Source organism: Octopus bimaculoides, chromosome 15 (assembly GCF_001194135.2).
Source record: "Octopus bimaculoides isolate UCB-OBI-ISO-001 chromosome 15, ASM119413v2, whole genome shotgun sequence".
Taxonomy (NCBI): domain Eukaryota; kingdom Metazoa; phylum Mollusca; class Cephalopoda; order Octopoda; family Octopodidae; genus Octopus; species Octopus bimaculoides.
The window spans coordinates 29,773,531-29,781,593 of record NC_068995.1 but is presented as its reverse complement, the minus strand read 5'-3'; the positions used below and the strand labels follow the sequence as shown (position 1 = coordinate 29,781,593).

At 35.1% G+C, this 8,063-nt stretch overlaps 1 protein-coding gene across 10 annotated transcripts in view; it reads right to left on the bottom strand.

Annotated features, from left to right (window-relative positions):
• Positions 1-8,063, bottom strand: part of LOC106869961 (serine/threonine-protein kinase ULK3) — a 195,009-nt gene that overhangs the window by 134,566 nt on the left and 52,380 nt on the right. The gene's annotated exons all lie outside the window — the stretch shown is intronic.

The following is an 8,063-nucleotide window of genomic DNA, read 5'->3' as shown; positions in this document are numbered from 1 at the left end:
AATTGATGTACTCGAAGAGACCCAGAACAATGGGTTAAAACATCTGTTGTATTTAATGAAAGTCTAATACACATTCTATCTTCTACTTTATTAATACTATAAATATATATATATATATCTGTAAAAATATGTGACACTTATTCGGTAGCCATGATAAAACTCTGAGTTTCGGATGCCGGGGTGGGAACCCACGCCAACATCTCTTCAGTTATGCGGCCATTGAAAATTCCTGTGAAAAATGACCATTAAACCAAGGGAAATTACTGTGTGGTTGACCGTTATTAAGACAAAAGTGCTATAGACCCCTAAGTAAGGGGAGGGGGTAAAAGTAAGGGAGTAAAAAAGTCTATAGTGTTTGCGTAAGCGCATCAATCCGTATATGTATATACTAAACCACCCTCACTTGAAACACACACATGCTCACCCATATACTCGCCAAAAACTATACATATATATACCCGCATACATGGGTGTACCCACATACACACCCCTACACACACACTCAACAACCTTGCACCCAAACATACGCACGCAAAAAAAATTATAGAGCTAAAGCAAAATACAGAAGAAAGTGTGAGAAAACTATAAGGTTAAAACGCATCTAATATGCGCATATTTTCACATGCATGCACATACATCTGTATACGCACGTACCCGCACACATGCACACATAAGGTTCCATGTACGTGTCTATAGGCGCACAGGAAAAAGCAGGGTGGAGGAGAGAAAACAGGAAAAAATATGTGTGGAAAAAATACAAAACATTAACTCTATAATTATGTAAAAAATATAAAAAATATATAAGAAATCTAAGTAAAAAGTATAGAAAGATAAAAAGCTTATACATAGACACAATATAGAAAGCAAGTCCTATCGGTAAAGTCCTATCAGCAAGTCCTATCAGTAAAAATATAAAAACTATATAACAAATCTAAGTAAAAAGTATAGAGAGATAAAAAACTTATACATAGACACAATATAGAAAGCAAGTCCTATCAGTAAACTCAGGGGGGGACCAAAAACGTAGCAAATATTTGGCCACATGTGGACATGATCCGAAAAGTTCAGTCCTTGAATTTAGACATGTAGCAGGGTCTAAGTTGCCTTTCCAGATGAGCCATCTTTCCATATCACATAGACCGCACTTTCCGCTGCCGCTGGTGTAAGCTTTACACTTTGCTAAGATCTTCCAATGGATGTTGTAACTGACACCTTTATCTTTTAGAGACCATATATGACTGGATAATTTGGTCGTTTTCCTTTTGTCCCAGTGCCTGAAACTCAAAGTGTGATTATTGAATCTGGGGTAATTTCAAGGCCAGATTCAATAATCACAGGCATTCTCACCGTGTCCACATGCCAGAATTCATCCAACAACTGTAGGATAAGGTGATGGAAGATCTGACCAAAGGAATCCTGGCTTTGTCAAGAGAGATAAGTGTTGGACTTGCCACCATCAAACTGACCCTGAATGAGTATCTTTCCTACCACTTGTACAAGAGGTGAAAGGGACAAATTCTGACAGCCAAAGCCCAAAGAGAACTGCTTGACAAAGGCAAAAAAGCTTCTGAACAAGCTGAGTTATCCAGCTGAGCTGGAAATGATCTGATTCTTCTCAGACAAAAACAAAAACTTCTACTAGGCCCAATTATATAACACCAAGAACAACATGTGATTACCTACAATTCATGTGATGTTCCATGTATTCATGAAAACCAAGCCTCCCACAAACTGTGAGGATCTTTGGGTGTGTCTTCAGTGAGAAGATGACATGCTACCCTACATCTTTGAACAGGGTCTTAAGATCAATTCAGACAGCTACATGAAGCTGCTAGAGACTGTGGTCAAGCCCTAGCTACTGGAAGGCTTTGGTTCCTTGCCATACTTGTGGAAAGATTCAGAAGTGGTTGTTGAATAATTTCAATGATTTCACCAGCCACAATTTCTGGCCTCTTAATTATCCTGATTGTCATCCCATGGGTTGCTATGTGTGCAGGCAGTTGAGAAATACATCAACGGTTCTTCCTGTAATACCATGGTTATTAAAAGCAAACAAAATTCACAAAACTGTTACTCAGAGTTTCACGAGACTACTCATCAGACAATTGTGATAATACTGTTGTGTATTATCACAGGTGTCTGATGTTCATCAGACACCTGTGAAGTTTTTTTTGGCTTTAATGAAATCATATATTACTCTGTTTTTGGTATTTGAGTACTATTTTATCTACCTTGTTTTCCACCTATATGCTTACTTTGGTATAAATATCATATTTTATCATTTACTTATTTCAATCATTAGACTGTGGCCATCCTGTGACATCACCTTGAAGAATTTTAGTACTTTCTATTGGGCCCTTTTGCCAAATCAGGGATGTAAACAAGCCAAGACTGGCTTTCAGTGGTGGTAGTAGTTGTGAAACACACACACACACACACACACACACACACACACACACACGATGGGCTTGTTTCAGTTTCACTCACAATCTTTTGGTTAGTCCAAGGCTATAGAAGACACTTGGCCAAGGTGTCACAAAGTGGGACTGAATCCTGAACCATGAAGTTGGGAAGCACTAGTTCAATAAGTTTTCATAATTCAGTCGAATAGAAGCACTCATAGATTAGGTAATAGAATAGATATTTATTTGTAGAGTATTATAAATTTAGTATCATAATGCTAGCAAATTCGTGTTGAAGAACCTTTTAAGTGTGGAAAGGTAAATTAACAGTTGGTTAAATGGAACGGTATAGCTTCGGCTTTCTTTCTTAATTTACTTATTTAATTATTTATTTATTTATTTTTATTGGAGGTGTGAAAACGCTACATAGAGTTTATAAAACTCAGAGATGAAAGACAGTAAAAAGTGACGTAAATGAATTAAAAAAAAAACACGGTTGTCCCGTTACAGTTATGTCCCTTACATCGGTTTTTCCAGTCATTATCCTGCATGTCATCATTGAAATAGCGACTGTATGTCTCGTTGTTTTTTTTAGATATGTAATTGAAGAATGAAGAGGGAATAATAGTGAGGTGGTGACGGTTAAAGAAAAAGAGATGGAGAAGGGTTGGGCTTTTTTTTTTAAAGAACAAGCACAGGCACGTATATGTAATGGTGTGGGGGAAATTCCTCTCTTGTTCTACCATGATGATATATTTTGCTTTTGTATTTGGTTTACAAGATTATTGATGTGAATCCGTGTGTTGAAATAAATTTTGTGTCTTGGAAGGGTCATTACACCAGTAATGATATAATGATGAACTTATTGTTTTCAGTATTCAGGTGTACTACGACTTATCAAGAAAAATAGCCAAAAGTGCATGAACAGTACATAGAATAATGCACAGGAAGTGAGCAGTGAATAAGTCGTTTAAAAAGTGTGTGTGTGTGTGTGTGTGTGTGTGTGTGTGTGTGTGTGTGTGTGAGTGAGTGTGGGTGGGTGTGGGTGGGTCAAGATTGGGTGTATTGTCGCCAAGTAATTTTATTAACAGTGTTAACATAATCATTTTACTAATGGGTAAAAACAACTGGTATTTCATTCATTCAGAGTTTCCATTTTCAAGGAAATACTTTCCAAATTTACTATACATGGATCCATTTATATTTCATTGTAATCTTGTTGATTCCAATCTTTGAATGAGAGTAGAGTCAATACTTGAGAATAAATCTTCACTCATGCATCTGTACATGAAAAGTGATCATAAATGGAAAAAATCTATGGAATTTCTATGGAATTAGTAAAAGTGTGGGTTTTCTTGGCTTTATATCTGTTTTCAATGCCAGTAATAATAGACTGATTTAATACAAGTTTGAATATTGGCATATAGGCAGGGCAGATGATTGTTACAGCAAGAGGTCTTTTCTAAGGATAAATATTGAACTGAATTGCACTAGACAGGTTTGCCTGTACTGAGTAGATCTATGGTGAGATACTCCAGTCATATCATCCTGTTATTTTTGACTGATGAAGTGTATTTAGAACAGCAATGTGTCCTTCCTTTTTTCAGTTGGTTGGATGTGGTTTTTAGTCACTATTTCTGGCATCTTGAGAGACTGTATAGAGCAAGGGTGGGGAAACTATAGGCCTTAGGCAACATATGGTCTGCGGTATGGGTCTATGTGACCACTAGATGTGGATCACATAAACCCACAAGAAGTTTTCAAAATTCAAAGATATAGACTTTCATTTCAACATTTTGACAGAATAAAAACAAAATTAATATTAATCTTATTTCTAAAACAGTGAGTTGGCAGAACTGTTACTGTGCCAGGCAAAATGCTTACCAGCATTTTATCCGTCTTCATGTTCCAAGTTTGAATTCTGCCAAGGTTGACTTTGCCTTTCATCCTTTCAGGGTTGATAAAATAAGTACCAGTTGGATACCGAGGGCATTCTAATCAACTTACCCCTCCTTCGAAATTGCTGGCCTTGTGCCAGAATTTGAAACTAGTATTAATTTTATCTTTTCAGTTCGTATAGTAATTAGTTATATCAAATAGCAAGTAATTATACCAAATCAAAGCATTTTGGAGATTTGAAATGCCTGGGTTTAGATTCATTTGAAGGATTATCAGATTTGGCATTATTATTTATAGTATGTGCCATTTGAGATTTGTATATTAATCATTAAAAAAAATCATATGTTCTAATTGTAATTTTTATAATTATTTCTAAATTAAATAAAGAATTGTGTATGATGTTGAAGCTTTATTTTGAAAGATAACTTGAGGTTTTGAAATATCATCAATGTTTTTGTAGATTTTCTTAGGTCTCATCTGCTCCTTTTTTTGTTAGATTTCACTTGGTAACATGACATTTCATACTCAGTTTATTCATGCATACATATATTTGATTGTATGTTATATTGATCTGGGAACTCCTTTTATGTGATTTTAGTTATACATACATTGATGCTTACATATACACACATATATATACATATGATCACGATATCTGGGACTAAAAAGCCTGACGCTTTCCTTCAGGACCTTGCTACCAAGAAGGTGGCCAGTCAATATTCTAACTTAAAAAGAGAAAGAGAACACACATTCATATATACATACATCCAGGCGTTCACACTAAATTTGATAATTTTTTATGTCTCCTTTTTAGAAGAACAGCTTGATGTATTGGTGAACAGTTAATGGCATTCGAGAGCATAAATATTAAAGTTGTAGTTGAGAAACAGTTAGCTAACATGAAGGACTGAAAGACAACCGAATATTGGAAAAGAGGAGACTACAAAGCCATGGAAGGGACACAACTGGTGTCTTGACTATGTCTGCATACCAGAATTCATCCCACAACAGAAGGATGGAAAATCCAAACAAGGGAACCTGGGCTTTGGCAAACGAGATGGGTGTTGGAGTCACCACCATGAAGCTAGCCCTGACTGAGGACCTTCACGACCACTTGTAAAGGAGGTGCAAGGGAGAAATTCTGACAGCCAAGGAGAACCATTTGACAAAGACAAAGGAGTTACTGAACTAGAGCTGAGGCATGTTGAGCAAGAAATGATTTGATTCTACTCAGATGTAAAGAACTTCTGCCAGGACCAGCTGCACAATACCTATGCCTACAATGAATATGTGATGTCCCACATCATCATCGTCATCATTTAACGTCCATTGTCCAGTATCATGAAAACCAAGTTCTCCAAACAGTGATAGTCTTTGGGTGTATCCCCAGTGAGAGTGGTATCAAGCCACCCAACACCTTTAAACATAGCTTTAGGTTCAATTCAGACAGTATGTGAAGCTGCTGGAGACAGTAATCAAAACCCTGGCTGGGAAAGTTCCTGCAAGGAAGTCATATGTGCGACAGCAGGGTTTGGCTTCTTATCATACTTCCAGAAAGGGTCAGAAGTGATTGTCAGAGAATTTCTACAACTTTACCAGCCCCAATTTCTGGCGTCTTTATTTCCCTGATTGTAATCCCATGAATTATTATGTGTGGGGTGTGGCTGAAAGCGACACCAATCACTTTGCATGCAACACCGAGGCTGATCAAAGAGGTGTTCAAAGATCTTTTCAAGGACACACTAAGAAACACTTGCACCAGGTTATCGTACCATCTTGTGGCAGTGGTGGAAGCTGAAGGTGGCTACTATGAGTAAACTGTTATCTCTCAACCATAATCTAGTTGATAGTTATTGAAACTTTTTAAAATACTTTTATTTTTGGATGAGATATTGTGTTTTCTATTCCTTTGACACAAATTGTCAAACTTAGCCAGAACACCATGTGTGCATGTGTGTATGCCTGTGTGTGTGTATTTGTACACTTTGTTTAATGAATTTGAAGATGATAAAAAAAAGTAAAGTATTAGATGAAATTTAAGTGATCAACAAAAAGTTGGAATACAAACAGTTTTCACTGACATAAACAGTGAACCAGTTTGTCTCATATACCAACAAGAAAGTGTGGTCTTAAATCACCATGACCAAAAGCATCACTTTGATATAAAACATGCAAAAGAATATCTTAATTTGTCAGAGGAAATAAATACTGAAAATAAATCTTTTTCTTATCCTTTTTGCACTGCATTTTACATCAAGAAACTCTACGAAAAACTTTTAGGGATTAATCATGTAGACACAGTTAAGATATAGTGAATTATATTAGAAAGCATGGCTTAAATCAGATGTAATTTGTGAATTTTTTGGAAGAACAGTATGTAGAATGCACTGACATTCTGTATCACACAAAGGTTAAATTTAAGGCAAGTTTTCAACAGAGCATTGAATTTGAGAAGTAAAATTCAATATTCTTTTAGAAATGAAAGAAAAATTATCTCACTGAATATTGGATATAAGATTTTGAATTTGCAGTAAAATTTACACATGTATTTAATAAACTTAACAGAAACTTGGAATGGAAAGGAAATTATGTATATGGCTTTTAACAGCATTTAAAAACTGACTACTGTTGTTTTCTTGACACATGGAAAAGAGGCAATATATATATATACTCTAAAAATTTACAGCAAGTTTTAACTTGGAACACAAAGATAAATAGTTGCAGTTCCGAATTAATAAATTTCCATACCAAATTTTCTCATTGATTCAATGATTTCAAAATGATAGAAAATGAATTATTCTTGGTATCATCATCATTTGCATTTGTTGTTGATAAAGCTCCAAACAAGCTTCAATTTGAGTTCATTGATCTTCAAAGTAGCTTTCCATGCAATTTAAGCCAATTCCAATCTCGAAATCTTATGTTTCTCTCAGTGATGAAAAATTTCCAAATCTGAAGAATTTTGCTAAACACCTTGTTTTCTTTCATTTGCCTTACATTTGTGAGCAAACATTTTCAGTGATGTGACATAATAAGTTAAGATGAAGAAGTGTGATGACTCATGAGCATGTGTCTGCTGTACTGACCACTGACTACTTCTGATCAGACACCTGATTTTGATGAGCTTGTAAACTTACAAAAATGGACATATTCATCCGATTAAATGTCTTAATAGCAATTCAATCACATTACAGATATATAATTACTTGTATATATATATATATCTAATTTTTTTACTAAATAACTCATTTTAGTAGAATTTTAATACTTTCATATTGAACATATCTAAAAGACATATTAAAATGGGATAATATTATTAACTTTTATAACAAGAATTACATGAAAAAGGTAAATCTATAGCTACAGTTTTATATAACAACCTGAACCAGTAAAACATTCAGACATATAATGTGTTTGGTCAAGGTGTAATGTGTGTTTTAGTTGGGAAATTATTTTCTGAAGTTTATTTACCTGCATTAACTTTAAAATTAACATGCATATAAAAAGTTGAAAATTATGAAAATATTTACCGATGTCAAGAACATTATATAAAATACTCTCTCTCTCTCTTTTACTCTTTTACTTGTTTCAGTCATTTGACTGTGGCCATGCTGGAGCACTGCCTTTAGTCGAGAAAATCGACCCCAGGACTTATTCTTTGTAAGCCTAGTACTTATTCTATTGGTCTCTTTTTGACGAACCACTAAGTTGTCAAGCAATGGTGGGGGGACAAACACAGACATACAAACACACATACACACA